Consider the following 18,734-nt stretch of genomic DNA (forward strand, 5'->3'; position numbering starts at 1 on the left):
TGATGTCCTTGATGACATTCCACAACTCGTCTGGTCTTTGGTCATCAGTCTTCATTGCATCAAATCTGTTCTTGAGATGGTCTCTAAATTCAGGTGGGATACACTCAAGGTCATACTTTGGCTCTTGTGGACTTGTTCTAATTTTCTTCAGTTTCAACTTGAACTTGCATATGAGCAACTGATCATCTGTTCCATGGTTGGCCCCTGGTTTTGTTCTGACTGATGATATTGAGCTTTTTCATCATTTCTTTCCACAGATGTAGTCAGTTTGATTCCTGTGTATTACATCTGGTAAGGTTCATGTGTACAGTCGCTATTTATGTTGGTGAAAAAGGTATTTGCAGTGAAAAAGTCGTTGGTCTTGCAAAATTCTATCATGCAGTCTCTGGCATCCTTTCTATCACCAAGGCCACATTTTCCACCTACCGATCCTTCTGCTTTGTTTCTAACTTTTGATTTCCAATCACCAGTAATTATCGATGCATCCTGATTGCATATTGGATCAATTTCAGACTGCAGAAGTTGGTAAAATTCTTCAATTTCTTCATCTTTGACTTTAGTGGCTGGTGCGTAAATTTGAATAATACTCATATTAACTGGTCTTCCTTGAGGGCATCTGGGTATTATCTGACAGCATTGTACTTCAGGATAGATCTTGAAATATTCTTTGTGACGATGAATGCAATGTCATTTCTCTTCATATTGTCATTCCTGGTATAGTAGACCATATGATTGTGCCATTCAAAATGGCCAATACCAGTTCATTTCAGCTCACTAATTCCTAGGATGTTGATGTTTATGCATTCTATTTCATTTTTGATGATTTCCAATTTTCCTAGATTCATATTTCATATATTCCAGGTTCTGATTATTAATGGATGTTTGGAGCTGTTTCTTCTCAGTTTGAGTCTTGCCACATCAGCAAATGAAGGTTCTGAAAGCTTGACTCCATCCAAGTCATTAAGGTTGACTCTACTTTGAGCAGGCAGCTCTTCCTCTGTCATCTTTAGTGCCTTCCAACCCAGGGGGTTCATCTTCCAGCACTATATCAGACAATGTTCCACTGCTATTCAAAAGGTTTTCGCCAGCTAATTCTTTTAATAAGTAAATGCCAGGTCCTTCTTCCTAGTCTGTCTTAGTCTGGAAGCTCAGCTGAAACCTGCCATGGGTGACACTGCTGGCATCTGAATATAGGTGGCATAGCTTCCAGCATCACAGCAACACACAAGACTCCACAGTATGACAAACTGACAGGCACATGGTGAGGGGAGGGGTTAGTGAAATTAATTAATTAATTGTCATTGCAATAGCTACACCAAAAAGAATAAAGGGTAATTTGGGTTTCAACTCTGTACAGGTATCTATTAAAATAGGTTAAAAGTAGTTTTTTTTTTTTTTTAATTTTTCTGTCTGAACATATAAAATACAATAAAATGAAAGAACTATTTTTTGTGCTAAATAACTATTGTAGAATTTCCAGGAGAGTCGAGGAATAAAACTATGCTTGTCGCAATCAATGAATTAAATAGCCATACTTTACAAACAAAACTGCCCACCTGATATCCCACTAGCTTTTGGGTTTGTTTTCAGGGCTCTGTTTTCAACACTAATGCTCCCAATACTGGTGAACATTCTTATTCATTTAACATAATGTTTATAAGGTTATTATCTAAATTAAAAAAAAATCGCTGCAACTACAACCTTCATATGAATATTGTGACTAGTATTTTATATTTTGTAGGGCTAGCCTCAGTGGCATGTTCATTGTGAAAATATCTTGCAAAAAAAGCAAGTTACTTGGAATCATAATTTCATATATGGATTTTAGAACTATTAGCTATTTACAAGAAAAAAACATGAATTTAGATCCATACATACTATCACGGATTGAATTGTGTCTCCCCAAAATATGTGTATCAATTTGGCTAGGCCATGATTCCCACTATTGTGTGATTGTTCACATTTTGTCATCTGATATGATTTTCTGATGTGTTGTAAATCCTATCTCTATCATGTCAATAAGATGGGAAGAGTGGCAGTTATGTTAATGAGGCAGGGCTCAAGCTACAAGATTAGATTGCATTTTAAGCAAATCTCTTTTGAGATATAAAAGAGATAAGGGAGTAGAGAGACAAAACCAAAACCAAACCCATTGCCCTCAAGTCGATTCTGACTTACAGCAACCCTACAGGACACAGTAGAACTGCCCCATAGGGTTTCTAAGGCGTGGCTGGTGGATTCAAGCTACCAACCTTTTGGCTAGCAGCCCAACTCTTAAACACTGCGCCACCAGGGCTCTAAACAGAGAGACGGGGGACCTCATATCACCAAGAAACAAGAGCCAGGTATACAGCATGTCCTTTGGACCAGGGGTCCCTGCACTGAGAAGCTCGACTGGGGAAATTGATGACAAGGATCTTCCCCCAGAACTGACAGAGAGAGAAAGGCTTCCACTGGAGCTGGCATCCTGAATTCAGACTTCTAGTCTCTTAGACTGTGAGAGAGTAAATTTCTCTTTGTTAGAGCCATTCACTTGTGGTATTTCTGTTATAGCAGCACTAGATAACTAGGATACCTACCTTTCATCATATACTAACTACACTACATACAGACATGTGTATGTGTGTATGTATATGTGTTTATATGTATTTGTGTGTGTATCTCAGGTATACAAAAAGGTTTACATCTTACCAATACCATCCCCCACTAAAAGAAAATGTATGATAAGAACTGGAAGAAAATGCAGATAAACATTTCCCTTCTCTAAGAGTGTGAATAAGTCCTTTAAAAGAAAACAAAAAACACAAATAAAAAACATAAAGAAAAAATAATAGGTTTTGATAGTGCCATATCAAAAGCAACATATATAAAATTAAAAGACAAACATAAATTGAGGTAATTTTTATAATAATGAAGCCATATTATCCTCAATATATATCATTAACATATTATTGCTCTCCTTAACCCTTATCACCAAACCCAGTCTATTTCACATCCTATCTATCTTTTAAATTTTGATTCTCTTCTTTCCATCTTTAGGGCAGCCTCGCTGGTCCAAGCTATCAAGAACTTTCCTCTGTATAGCCTCTGGCCTGTGTACATCTCATCTGGCAACACTCCAATCAGATGCAACACAAACCACCTTTCCAAGGTCCAAATATGGTCATATGACTCTCCCCCACTGTTGTATAAATGAGCCAGAGATGGCCCTTTCTATTTCTTCACAGCAGGCTGGGACTGTTAGCCCAGTGGCTCCAAACTCAAATTTTTACACATCTATTTTAAAGATAGCCCTAATAAGCATAATTTTTAGCCATTTAGATTCTGACTTCTTTGCATATCCCCTGAAAAGGTACCCAACATTTGTTAGGCATAGAAAAGATAAAGCCTGTAACTATAAAAGACCCCAAACTGCTATTGCCCTTCCCAGCCCTCTGACCCAGAGACTCCTCACCTCGCTGCTGAGCAACATCACCTAGAGATGTAAGCCTTCTCTCCCATTTCCCTTCTCCTCTGGGTGTTCCCTTGCCCTCTTTCCCCATCTGGCTGGGGTCTCTGCTCACAGCCTCCCTGCCTCCTGGCCTACAGCTGTAGTCTCTGAAAAGTCCCACTGTAGCCTTCTCAAGATGCCCAGGCAATAAATAGCTTATTTTGCAACACTGCCATCTCCTGGTCCTTTTCTGCGATCAGCCCTGAAATCCTCTAAGTCACCAACTGCAACCCCCATGTCAATGGCATCCAGTGCTTTGAGATAAAGAGCTCTTAAAGTCTTGTTCCTGTCTTTCCCCGAGCTTTCTCTCTTACCCCTCACCCTCTATGTTCCAGCCATACTGGTTTCCATCTTCATCAGTGCCTTTGCACATGTCTTTGTTTTTACTTGGAATGTTCTCTCATTTCATTTCTCTTCCTGTTTAACTGCTTAAATGTCACTGCCTCATGGACATTTTTTTCTGATTAGATCAGGGCTAGTGTATGCTCTTTTGGATGTATGTGACATTCTTCCTCAATACTTAATCTCGGTTTTATTTTACATTCACTTGTTCATCTAAATATATCCATCTCCCCAACAAAATAAAGTCATCACAGTAGAAAACTTTGGGAGTTTTCTGAAGGCTAGGAGAGTGTCTGCTCTTCCCCATACTATCTCTAGTGCCTCCAAAGGAGATAGTCTGGTTTGTTGGGAATGGTGCAGAGTAAGGGCCTTCTGGGAAGGGATCTTTAATGCATATTCCCTGGCTAAGGGTAGAATAGCTCCCTGGAGGCACAGTGGTTAAGAGTTATGGCTGCTAAGCAAAAGGCCGGCAGTTCAAATCCACCACCCATTCCTTGGAAACGCTATGGGGCAGTTCTTCTCTGTCCTAGAGGGTTGCTATGAGTCAGAATGTACTCGAGGGCAAAGGTTTACGAGTAGGCTATGGGTTTTCAGAAAAGATACTTAAAGATCCACCCAGAATAAATCTGGTTCTTAAGTTTCTGTTTTAAAGCTTATTTCAGCACAATGATATGTTGAAAGGGATAAAAATTCCAATAACACATGTACATACTAAAACAAAGAAAGAAATATAGGTTTTCCTCCTGGCTTTCCTGATCCTTCTCCTGGTAGAACATTTTTTTTTTTTTTTTTCCCCTGATACAGACATTATTTTAGCATCATCTCAGACTCCTCCTTTCCTCTCCTTCTAGCATCTCAGTCAACAATTTTAATTTATTTATTTCTACATGTGTTCTCTAATTACCCTTTTGTTTTCTTTTTCCCTTATTACCTGAGTCCTGGTTCAAGTCTGAATTATTAAAAATGTCTCTATTATGAGATTTGATATTAATGCTCAAAGAAGCTATAGACGCAATGTAAACGGATAAGTTTCAATATGTTAAATCAGAGGCCCAGGAGCAACCAGGAGGACGTACTAATGGGACTCTGGAGCGTATTTCCCTCTTTTCTTCAATCACAGCAGCTCTGCTTTAAACTGTTATATATTGGGTTTCCATGTAACAGCTCACTTGGAGAGAGTTCTGCTATAGGGAAAAAAATTTGAAAATCACTGTTCTGAATCATCTGAGGTTTCTCTTTCTGCACAGTCCTGCCATTTCAAATGCTACCCATTTTTTAAAATCCAGCTAAATTACTACCACACAGATGCATTTCCTGTCAATTTCTGGACACCCTGACATTTCTTTGAAAGGCATTACAGGGGAATTGTTTATTTATTTGGTTAGTTAGTTAATTTTCAACCTCCCCTATCTGCATTTAGATTGTAAGTTTATTTTGGCATAGTACCTAATAGATTTTTCATTTGGCTCACTATGACTAATGTTGGGATAATTAAGGATGACAAAATCTGATTAAATGATCATGATTTTAATGAGGAAGAAAAATATGTTATCTTAGGAATAACAAACACAATTTTCCTAAGAGCAGAATTTAGGGCAAATGAGAACAGCTCATTGGGACGCCAAGTTGAAAAAGATTTGGAAACAGTGACATGATGAATGGGGAGTGAAGCCCAAGAGCCTGGTATTTTTTATTTGTACAAGGAAAGGAAATGTGAGGGAACACTCTTTAAGCTTAAATGTCTTTTTTGTCAAAACTAACAGTTCCTTTGTCTATCTAAGTAACTTCTCTAAAAAAGAATAAAACATTAGCCCAAGAATAAAATATGCTTCACGTTCTTACTAACAAATATTTTCTGTTTCTGTATTAAATAAAAAGATTGTTGTTGTTAGATGCCATTTAGTCATCTCCGACTCATATCGATTGATTGCACAACAGAATGAAACACTGCCCAGTCCTGCGCCACTCTCACAATCTTTACGTTTGAGCCCATTGTTGCAGCCACTGTGTCAATCCATCTTGTTGAGGGTCTTCCTCTTTTTCACTGACCCTCTACTTTACCAAGCATAATGTCATTTTTTCAGGGACTGATCCTTCCTGATAACATATTCAAAGTACGTAAGATGAAGTGTTGCCATCCTCCCTTCCAAGGAGCACTCTGGCTGTTCTTCTTCCAAGACAGACTTGTTTGTTCTTCTGGCAGTCCATGGTGTATTCAATATTCTTCACCAACACAATAATTCAAAGGCATCAATACTTCTTAGATCTTCCTTATTCATTGTCCAGCTTTTGCACACATATGAGGCGATTAAAAATCTCATGGTTTGGGTCAGGTGGACCTCAGTACTCAGTGACATAAATAAAAAGATTACCTCCCAAATAGTTTTATTCCATTTTTCTCACATCTGATTCCTTGTCATGATGAAGTCAACTAAAATATTACCTTTGCCCTTCACATGTGTGCTTTCCATGTAAGCCTTCATTAAAAGTCTTTTTTTTTTTTTTGGCGGGGGGAGAGGTGAATAGGGAAGAAGGGTGAGCATTAAGCATTAAGCTGCACATGATACATGAATTAAAGAACTCACATCTCAGAGCGCTGCCTTGCAAAGCTGCACTGATTGAAAAATTACTTGTTTGATGACAAAATAAACTTGAAGGTAATTGCAATTACATAGAGAAGGCACAATATTATTACATTCACATCACCTGAGTTTAGATCTGAGTTGATTGCAGCTGTGTAATTTATTCCCTCTGTGTCATTGTGAGAGCCACACTGCAATGGCCATGTGGCTGTTCTAGCCCCCTTCAAGGCTCCCGTCTTAAGGTGTCCTCATAGATCTGCTCCTCAACTGCCACTTTAAAAAGCACATTAAAAAATTATCATTGCTTTGTATTTACCATGTTTACTCAGTCTAGTTTAAAATTTCAAATAGCAGCAAAGGAGGATATTAGATTAGTGTATTAGTTAAAAAGAGACCAGGAAATATGGTTTTCAAAATTTTACTTTAGAATAGAATTTCACTTAACTCCCTTTTCTGAAGAAAATGATGGATGGTTTAAATTAGATGTTATCTTATTTCGGAGATCCTGAAATAATTTGTTTGGGTGGCTATTTAAAAAAAAAGTCAAACTGCATTTTAAGAAATTAAAATTAGCCAATTCTAAATCAGAAAGTTTATGCCAAGTTCAAAGTGATGAGAATAGGCAATAAATATTCTTTTAATGCAAGCAAGTTTGTAAATGGTGGTATGTTGGACTGATACATCTTGTAAAATAACCACGTCAACTTAATGTTATTCACAGTTCATGGACAACGGTATTATTTGTCAATAGCTATTATTCTGTTAGTTTAATTTGACTTGAGGGTCCAAACTTTCTATATACAATTTAGTTCGTATTAAAAGAGCAATGAATAATTCACATATTTTAATATTTTGCATATCAATTAACATCTTCAGAGAAATAAGATAGCATACCACATCCTGGAAAAAAAAAAAGTATAAAACAAAAAAAAATTATAGATCTTATACATGAAAAATATAGTAACTGAGTAATCCCTCAATTGATGGACTGAACTGGCAAATACATACATCTGAAGAGTGAATTACCAAAATGAAAAGATGACACAAGAAAAAAAAATTATTCCAGAAAACTGTGCAAATGAATAAATGATGAAGAGCATTAAAAAATTTCAAAGTGACATGGAAAATAGATGCTGAAGTGCCAATGTCCATCTATTTGAAATTTAAAAAAGATGGCAGAGAGAATAAGAGAGAAAAATAAGAGATAGAAATTCCCGAGAACAGAGAAAAGACATGACTGTTCAGTTTAAAGTAGCTCATTGCACACTGGGCATCATTATTACTCACATACAGAGATAGAATGATAAAAAAAAAGAAGAAAGAAGAAAAATCTTAAAAGCTTCCAAGACATATGTTCATGTGTGCATACAAACACAGGATTATCTAAGAAAGAGTTGAGATCAGATTAGATTCACACTTAATTGAAGGGGCTAGCCAATGCAATAAGACCAAAAAGAAAAGCACATAAATACTGGAAAAAAAAAACAGGTAAACTACTTTTATTAGCAGAAACAGTGATTATGTATCTAGATTCTAAAAAAACAAGATATGTACCTAAAAATTCTTTAGGAAAGTAAGAAAGTTTAACCTGTAGGCTGGATCCAAGATCAATTCAAGATCAATATATAAAAATATCTCGTCTATATACCAGCAATTGCCAATTATAAATGCATACACACATATATGTATGTATTGTTGTTGGTTTATAGGTGCCATCAAGTTGATTCTGACTCATAGCAACCCCAAGTACAACAGAACGAAACACTGCCCAGTCCTGCTCCATCCTCACAACCACTGGTATGCTTCCGCCCATTGATTATTGCAGCCACTGTGTCAGTCCGTCTTGTTGAGAGTCTTCTTCTTTTTTGCTGTTCCTGTACTTTACCAAGCATGATGTCCTTCTCCAAGGATTGATCCCTCCTGATAACATGTCCAAAGTATGTGAGATGAAGTCTTGCCATCCTTGCTTCTAAGGAGCATTTTGGTTTTATTTCTTCCAAGACAGATTTGTTCCTTCTGGCAGACCATGTTATATTCAATATTTTCACCAATACCATATTCAAAGGCAAGTATCAATGCATCTTGATTGTATGTTCAATCAATTTCAGACTGCAGAAGTTGATAAAAATCTTCAATTTCTTCATCTTTGGCCTTAGTGGTTGGTGCATAAATTTGAATAATAGTCATATTATCTGGTCTTCCTTATAGGCATATAGGTATTATCCTATCACTGACAGTGTTGTACTTAAGGGTAGATCTTGAAATATTCTTTTTGATGATGAATGCAATGCTATTCCTCTTCATTTTGTCATTCCTGGCATAGTAGACCACATGATTGTCTGATTCAAAACCGCCAATGCCAGTCCGTTTCAGCTTACTAATGCCTAGGATACCAATGTTTACACATTCCATCACATTTTTTTGATGATTTCCAATTTCTTAATATTCATACTTCGTACATTCCCTGTTCCTATCATTAATGGATGTTTGCAGCTCTTTCTTCTCATTTTGAATCATGCCACATCAGCAAATGAAGGTCCCAAAAGTTTGACTGCTTTTCATAAGGTTTTCACTGGCTAATTTTTTTCAGAATTAGAACACCATGTCCTTCCTAGTCTGCCTTAGTCTGGAAGGTCAGCTGAAATCTGTCCACCATGAATGACCCTGCTGGTATTTGAAATACTGGTGGCATAGCTTCCAATATCACAGCAACATGCAAGCCACCACAGTATGACAAACTGATATATGCATGGGGAATACATATGTTCGTTGTAAAAATTAGTTATAACAGTATAAATTATATAGATTCACCAAAATCTAATAAGAAATAACATTAAAGAAAATTAAAGAACACAAGAACAAACATGAATAAATTGAAAAATTAGCATATTCTTGGATGAGATGCAATTCTTCAAAAATTAATTTCTAAATTAATTAACCTGGATGTTTCTAATACAATGCAATTCCAGGATATATATCAACTTTCTTTCATTGAACTTGATATGCTTACCTAAGATATCAATGGTAATTCCATAAAACTACAAAAAATTTTGTAACGAAGACATCAAATTTCTTTGATTAATTTAAATAATGTAGTAATAGCACAGGAATTGATGAACAGATCAATAGAATAGACAATCCAGAAAAAGTCTTACATATATATGGATATTTAGTAAATTAAAAGGTAGCATTTCTAATGAGCTGCTAAATGATAAACTATTCAACAAATGCTTTTAGGGCAAGTGGCTATAATTCAGAAAAAATAAATTTGATTACTAATTTAGGACACACCCACAAACATAAATTTTGGATTGCTAATAATTTATATGTAAAAACACAAACTTATAAAAGTTTAGAAGTACCTTTTTTTTTTTTCCTTTTAGGTGGGACATTTTCGAGCCTATTTTGCATAACAAGAGAAAAGATTTTCATATAGGAAGAGAGCGAAGATATTATGGGATAGGTGCAGAAAAAAAGACCCCAAATAGGTCTCGAGACTGCTCTGTTACTTTAGATCTTTCTTGTCACAGGAAAAAACTCAGATTCAAATATTTCACTCTTTTTTTTCTTTTAAACAAGTTAGACCAAAGTTGCTGATTATATTTCCCTGAGGGAAAACAGGATACTTTTTGTTCAGACTTTTTATTTTTTAATTTATTTTATTTTTTGTTGTTGAGAATATACACTGCAGAACATACACCAATTCAACAATCTCTACACATATCATTCAGTGGCATTAATTACATTCTTCTAGTTGTATGACCATTCTCGCCCTCCTTTTCTGAGTTGTTTCTCCTCCGTTAACATAAATCACCGCTTCCTAAGGTTGCTATCTAGCCTTCTGAATTGTTGTTGTCAATTAGATACCATATAAATAGTTCTTAAAAGAGCAGAAATCTTCTTTAAACCAAAGTTTAGCTTAATATTTAGACTTTTTAAATATTGTCTTCCTAAGTAGCTTAGGAAGTCTTACTTCTTTCTATTCTAAGTAAGGCACAATTTGTACAGTTTTATTTTAGTGTGGCACTGATTGAGAGGACGGACTGGTGTCAGGCTACCTGGGTGTGAATCCTACTATGATTTAGCACAAATCACTCAATGTTTCTGTGTCCTCGTTTTCTCATGAGTAAAAAGTGGGAAAATATGAACATTATCACGATTCAATTACATAGTACACACAAAGTGTTTTGAAGAATTTCTTAGTCATCTAGGGCTGCCATAACGGAAATACCACAAGTGGATGGCTTTAACAAAGAGACATTTATTTTCTCACGGTCTAGTAGGTTACGAGTCCAAATTCAGGGTGTCAGCTCCAGGGGTAGGCTTTCTCTCTCTGTCGGCTCTGGAGGAAGGTCCTTGTCCTCAATCTTCCCCTGGTCAAGGAGCTTCTTAGGAACAGGGACCCTATGTCCAAAGGACACACTCTGCTCCTGGTGCCGCATTCTTGGTGGTATGAGGTCCCCAACTTCCTCCTTGCTTCCCTTTCCTTTTATCTCTTGACAGATGAAAGGCGGTGTACGCCACACCCTGGGGAAAATCCCTTTACTTTGGATCAGGGATATGGCCTGAGCAACTGTTATATCCCACCCTAATCCTTTTAACCACAGGCGGAGATTATGATTTATAACACATAGGAAAATCACAAAATGACCTAACCAAGTTGACACATATTTTTGGGGGACACAATTCAAACCATTACAAAGAATATCTGGCATATATGAGCATATAGGCCACCATCTATGCCTACTGGAAAGTAATAAAAAGGACCAGCCAGAACTTTGCACTACTTTCTGGCACTGTTCCCTGATATGTACTCTAAAGGTTTAGCTTTAACTATGATGAAACGCTTTTACTGGTCACCTCGTTGCCCTCTACCTCTACCCTCATTTATTAAGGAAACTGTACCACTAGATTAGAACCATCTTAACAACTGAAGAAGCCCTGGTGGTACAAGAGTTAAGTGCTTTGTGGTAACTGAAAGGTTGGCAGTTCGAACCCACCCAGCAGCTACAGAGAAGAAAGATCTGGCCATCTGCTTCCATAAAGATTCCAGCCAAGAAAATCTATGGGAAATTTCTACTGTCACATATGGTCGCTATAAGTCGAAAATCGGCTCAACAGCTGAGAAAGGGAGGGCACAGACCTCTGAGAATGAAATGCACCCAAAGCACAAGGGGGTAAGTGGGCCTTTAATAGGAGAAAAGACATCTCTGTTACAACAAGGGGGAATGAAGAGTGGGTGGGTACAGATGGAAGCAGGACTGAGGATTTGATGGTAGGGAGATGAGGGGCTTCCTATATTAAGAAGCCTAAGTACTTCCAAGGAAGGCAAGTATTAAGAGTAAGATGGTGAGAGAATTTGCTTGTTCTCAATTTAATTCAGCTTGGTTGAAACGAGTAAATCTGTGGTTCCAATTTACATAATCTTCCCATGAATAAAAATAGGATGCAAAATACTAAATCTGCTCCATATTTAGATCTAAATTGGAATACAAGATTTGACAGACATCGTCTTCTATGATGGAATAATCTTTAAATGGTGCTAACAAGTCTCAAAACAGACTCTCTCCAAAGACATGTGCTTCCTTTTTCTGTAACCTGGTTGACATCTCCAAACTCTGTTCAAACCACTGGTAATGCCTTTGGTCTTCTTTGAAGGAAAAAAAAAAAGCTACTATTAGTGATTTTTGGAGTTCTGGTGGTGGCACAGTGATTAAGAGCTTGGCTGCTAACCAAAAGGTTTGCAGTTTGAATCCACCAACCACACCTTGGAAATCCTATGGGGCAGTTCTACTCTGTCCTATAGGGTTGCTATGAGTTGGAATTGACTCAAGGACAATAGGTTTTTTTTTTTTTTTTTTTTTTGGTTTATTATTGATTTTTTATTTGGAAAAGATCTATGTCAGAGTAAGGTGGTACTTCGATCAAGCGGCTGTTCCATGGTAAGTATTGTCAATAACTGATCACCTTGGATGCATTTTTTGGCTGATTTATGGCAATCACTGATGCCCATGCCAGCTTTTACTTATGCTTTTAATTATTACTGACTTTCGAAATCTCACCACTCACACCTGTAGTCATGTGTGCAAAATTGCTATGAAAAGAATAATTGACACATGCTAATAACAACGGCACTGGGGTTGGGGTAATATAGCTGTTTAAAGCTATTAGATTTAATTTGCATTGATTCATACATAGAAAATTCATAATTACATAATAGATATTGCATTCCAGCTTTTATTTATGATGCCTCAATTCTAAAGATTAAAAAAGCAAAGGAGACGATACACAATATGTAAAAGTGCTGCTCACTAACTTTAAAGTGGTCACACATACAACCTGTGTGTGAACCATGTTTTTAAAAATCTTAATACAGAATTAAGGAATAAATGTTTTTCAATAAATTGCATAATTGAAAATCCCCCTCTTTCCTAATACTTATGTAATATTTTACACAGACTTGCTGCAAAAACTTTGGGACAAACTTTGGGCTTATCTTCACTTTCCTTTAAGAAACATCACCATTTACAAAATTTATTCTTCTGATGAATGACTGACCTTGGTTTAGAAATCAAAGGACATCCAGGCTATAACGTTGGGATTTTTAAAGCCCATTTTGTCTACGCTCTCATTTGATGTTAAATGAGTTCTATTAGCTCCCGCTACACTAGGAAACTGATACTGAATATTTATTGGGTGCCTCTTGTTGGCATTGAAGCACTCTAGAAAATTTAGCACCCTGTTGTTAAGGACGCTGGGTGGCACAAGCATTTTGTGATTGGCTCTTAACAAAAAGATTGGTGGTTTGAACTCACCCAGCAGTGCTGCAGAAGAAAAGGCCTGGCAATCTGCTTCTGTAAAGATTATAGCCCAAAAAACCCCTCTGCAGCAGTTCTACTCTATGACATACGGGGTCAGGAGTCGCAGGCCAACTCAACGGCAGGTAGAAACAATACCTTGTTATTATCTGATTCTTTAGGAACAAGGAACATCAGAGCAAATGGCTGAGTTGGGATTCAAATTGACTTGTCAGACTTCAAAGGCATGCTCCTTGCACTCACTCTACCAGTCAAACATTTTCAGTGGTTGAGATTTAGCACGTCCCTGATCAACCTATTTAATTCTTGGACTGGCCTGACTCTTATAATTTTTTTCTCTAGTATGTTAATTACAGTCTTTGCCACTGATATTAATTGTAATTTCTAGTGCTTAAGTGCCAAACCCAGATTCTAGTCCTTCTACATGAAAGACATGTGAGAAGACAGCTTCATGTGAAAGACAGCTATGGTTGCTTGGGTCTGCTGCTATGCAACCTAAATAGTTCCTGTTAGCATCATAGTCACCCTTCTCTAAACATATTTTTGTTGGGTTTTTGTACTTGTAAAGTAAAATAACCCAAACTAAACACTAAACAGCACTCCAAAAAAGCATAGCCTAATCAGCACAGCATTAGATTGGGTTCACTGCTTTGGCCTTTTGAAAATTTTAATTCCTTATTCTTTTAAATATCATTTATGCTGCTAAACTTCATAAGGTTCTCAAACATGATGTGTTAGATGTTTATAACCTCACCAGAGTCATTGATAAGAATAAGAGAGAAGACAATGCTGAGTGGCATGCCAATAAAGGTCTCTCTTTGGTCCAGATGGATGTTTAACCTCATCATCTGCATGTTTGGGGACAATAAATCATTTGTGAACTCCTGTTTAAATCTAAGCTGCACCTTAAACCAGCCAAGTGATTTTGGGCAAGGAACACAGCCCACAAAGTTAACTTCTTAATGTGAAATTTGAGAATGACAGTATCTCCCTAGAGCTGTCACAGCAAATGACATTTGTAGGTTCCAACACAGTCTTCACATGGAGTAGATGCTGTATAAAAAGCATTTTTTTGCTATTAAATAAAAATATTCCATGATGTTGTCATAGAGATGGGTGTCAAAAAGCTTGATCCCACAGCTTCAGCTCGTAGCTTCTCTGTGTGAAGCTATGTGGAAGCTTATACGTATCAGGTTGCGTTTCTGTAGTAATAAACTGAACACTAATAATCTGTCCCTTTGCTGCTTAAGCAAAACTATCTTTGCATTCCCTAATTATATTGACACCCCGCTCCCCAACCCCTAAATATTGTGGGGAATGGCATTGCTTCTCATAGAGGGCAATGTGTGTGAAGGCTCAGGCTGGTGCCACGAATCCACCCTTGGCTACATTTGACTTGTTGTATTTCCTCATTCAAATAACTCAGCTTCTGCCATTCCACTTTTTTCTGCTCTATAAAACGGTGGTAAGGATATTGACCCATCTCGCAGGAATGCTGTGAAGAAATGCTAATTAATGCTCGCAAAACACTTTGAAAACATAAATTGCTATTTAAACGCTGCACGCCTTGGGATCAATGTGTCCTAGATGCTGAAATGGAATCACCTTGCTCAAACAGCCTGACACCTGCTCAAAATCCATACTCTTTTTCTCACTCTATTTTGAGGTGACACCATTTTTATGGATTTTGTAACTGGAAGCTAGAAGTAAGCAGTAACTTGAAAGTCTCTCTTTTAAAAAGGCAGAGGATGGAGGCATATCAGAAGAAGTGATTAAATTTCTCAGGGGAAAAAAAAGAAAAAAATGACTCCAAGTAGTATAGGATATGCTGGGGAGAAATCTGACAGTTCAAGACTTTTTTCTCCCAGAACTCGATATGACTGAAATAAAGATATAACTTCACTCTTCTCATACAAGATTCATTGATTAGGATGAAGAGATACAGCTGCTCTGAAACTCTAAGCTGTCAGGTTAAGAAAACATTTTGAGAGTGCAAAATAGAAGCGTAAAATGGTTCAAAAACAAGAGACTACAGAAGCCATGCCCCCCTTCTGCCAAGGCAGCTCCTACTAGAGCTCAACAGCTGCTTAACAGAATCTCACTGAAGTATGCTACCCCAGGAACTATGTAGCGGCCTTCACAGGCGTCTGCAAAAGAAGCTGCTAAATATTCTTCAAAATGACTTTTTACTAACTTGTCCAGCTTATGATCCCTCCCTTGCTTTGAGGACGTAAAGCACATAATGTCTAAACCATCTGGAAACGTTTTACTTGAGTTGCCTTTTTACCCCACCAGGGGCCAGTGGTGGCAGGATTTACATTTTCAAGGCTTTTCAATTTTAAACAGTTAATCATCTTAGAGAATAGGAATATGCATGCAACGCTGGCAGTGTTTCTTGGGAGACTTGATTGAAACTCAGGAGAGGAAAAGAAATGTTTTTAGTTTGAAGTGGAAGGTTGCATTAAACATGAAATAAACACTATACGCCTGTGCTGCCAGAATCTAAAAATAGGCCCTTGAACAGATTTTGAAGTGCCATTCTATGCTTTCTCCAGTGAAGCCACTGGCACTATTAGCCTGATTACACAAGGCGAGGGCCAGATGGTTTGTCCTTGAACTGAAATCAAAGAGCCTTCTTTTATGTGCACATTTTTTTTTTCAAAGTGGGAGCTTCCTAAATATGTAAAGGCCCCATGTCTACTATCCAAAGGAAATCATCTGACCCATTACAAACTCCCTATTCAGAGTCTGCTGTGTAGTTTTTTAAGCAAACTGCGTAATTAAAACTAAAGTAAACTCATGGAAAAGGGTCCAGTAGTCATTATTTTCAGATTAAAATATGTCCCAGAGACAAGGCAGCCTACCACCACTTAAGCAACATCAAATTCTCTATTATAGAAGCAGATCTGTTAGACTCTTGCTACCTAAGGCGTCAGCATGGGCGTCGCCACTGGGAGCTTACTCTCAGCCCCCACCCCTCAGACCTACAAAATCAGAAGCTGCGTTTTAATGAGATCCTCAGGTGATCTGGATGCATGTTAAAGTTTAAGAAGCACTAGATCACTGGTTTCTATCCAATTCTGTCTCCTGAGAAAGATCTTTAACATCATTAGCAGCCTGTTGTATTCTTTGATGTGAAAAATATTAAGATATTCTTGGATTAAATCTGACAATGCTTTGTACACCATTCTAAGGCACTGGAATTTAAATCAGGGTGCTAGTCACAAGATCAAATACAGGGGCCAGAAACAAAAGAGTGAAGGGGACTCTGTGAAAAGGGGTTTGTCAGGTGTTAAAGTGCAGCCATTCTTCAACTCCAGTCTGTTGGGCCTCACGTTGTCCTATCTTTTGCTTTTTAAAAACAGCCAGAAATCCAGATTTGTATGGTATGTGCAATTTCCTAATGCTTAGATACTGGGCACAAATTTGAAAAACAAAACAAACAAACAAATGGACCAGATAAAACACCTTCACATGTGGAAGTTTTCCAAGGACCAGTCATTTGCAACTTCTACTTTAAACTCTGAGCCCTCATGGTACAACAATTAAGTGCTCGTCTGTGAGCCAAATGGTTGGCGGTTCGAACACACCAAACGATTCTACAGGATAAAGGCCTGGCAATCTGTTCCCATAAAGATTACAGCCTAGAAAATCCTATAGAGCAGTTCTACTCTGTCACATAGGGTCACTATGAGATAACAATCGATTTATAGCACCTAACAACAACAATTTTAAACTCTGAAGAATTTCGACCCACCAGAAGCTGGTCAGCAGTCCTCACACGGGGTTTCCATAATGAACACCACTGGCCAGTGTAGCTAGCAGGAGAGGAAACAATTTGCTTAATTTTGGACAATTGGCAATTCATAGCACATGATTTTCTCTTAAGAATGAACATTGTTGTAGGCTGCGGCAAGAGAATTAGGGAACTTTCTTTTGTTGGTAGCAGTTTTTATGCTATGTGCCTTTGATCTGACTGTGGCTATAGAGAAAATCCACTACCTATCTGCCAGTTTGTTGTACTGGGGTGACCTGGGTGTCGCTATGATGCTGGAAGTCATGCCACCGAGATTTGAAATACCCAGCTGAGTCACCCATGGTGGACAGTTTTCAGTGGAGCTTTCCGACTAAGACAGACTAGGACGAAAGGCCTAATGATCTATTTCTAAAAATTAGCCAATGAAAACTCTATGGATCACAATAGAATATAGCCTGATTTAGTGCTGGATGATTAAAAAAAAAAAAAAAATGATGAGCCCCCTAAATTGGAAGGCACCCAATACATACAGTGGCTGCAACATGCATACTCGAGTATACCAAGGCTTGTGAAGATGGAGCAGGACTGGACAATGGTTTGTTACGCTGCACACAGAAGTAAGAATTTGATAATTTTCCACCTGATATAAAATTTGTATTGCTTCAGCTGGCAACTAGTTTTTAAAAATTGCTTCAGCTTTTAGAAATTACCATAGAATGAAAGAAGGCCTTTTAACAGATGTTCAAAGGGCATTAAATATTATAAACCAAGCCGACTTCACATTTCCACACAAAACAGTTTCTAACAACAGCTGTGATTCTTTTATTTGCTGCTTTTAAAGGAAACGTTTATGTCTGTTGCTATATCTATAGTTTTAATTGTAGGTATTGCATCTGTGATTTTAATTATTTATTTATCTCCAATTTTAGCAAAAGAGCATTGATTAGGAACTTAAATAACTTTTCTCCTCTAACTCACCATCATAGAAGTGATAGGAAAAATTCTAAATGTGCTTTGGTGAAGATAAAAAAGTCAACACAAAAATATCTACAAAAATTACAGGAAGAAGGGAAATGATGAAATCGAATAGAGTATTAAAACATGCTGTTAAGCATATTTTATTTAATTTTTCAATACGTGTTCTGAAAGTCATTAATATAGTTCAATCTGCAGCTGTTCGTTTCCAAACACAGCGTTAGAACAGGAAGACTACAGCTTTCACGGCCAATCAACAATCATGGTTATGGTCACAAGGCTTGCAAATTACTTTTGCTTCAAATATTTCGCTTTTTGTTATTCCGTCATAACAAATATTAGAAACAAGTCCCTGAACCAGTGATTTTTAAACTTCAGAGTGAAAACGCAGCTGGGGTGTTTGTTAACACCGAGATTTCTAGGCCTTGCCTTAGTAGAGTCTGATTGGCCTGAGATGGGCCCTGGGAATCTAATTTTTTTAAAGGTATCCAAAGGGATTCTGATGCATATGGTCCCAGAATTATATATATATTCAAAATTTTATTATTATTCTTAATTTTATTGTGCTTTAGATGAAAGTTTACAGCTCAAGGTAGTTTCTTATTCAAAAATTCATATACAAATTGTTTTGTGACATTGTTTGCAATCCTCACAATGTGACAACACTCTCCTTTCCACCCTGCGTTCCCTGTATCTGTTCATCCCATTTTCCCATCCCTTCCTGCCTTCTCATCTTGCTTTTGGGCAGGATTTTCCCATTTGGTCTCATA

General features: G+C 37.4%; 1 protein-coding gene across 1 annotated transcript in view; it reads right to left on the bottom strand.

Moving 5' to 3' along the window:
- The window catches only part of CHSY3 (chondroitin sulfate synthase 3), a 285,846-nt gene that overhangs the window by 25,682 nt on the left and 241,430 nt on the right, over nucleotides 1–18,734 (bottom strand). The window lies entirely within an intron of this gene.

This window comes from Elephas maximus, chromosome 2, assembly GCF_024166365.1.
Source record: "Elephas maximus indicus isolate mEleMax1 chromosome 2, mEleMax1 primary haplotype, whole genome shotgun sequence".
Lineage (NCBI taxonomy): Eukaryota > Metazoa > Chordata > Mammalia > Proboscidea > Elephantidae > Elephas > Elephas maximus.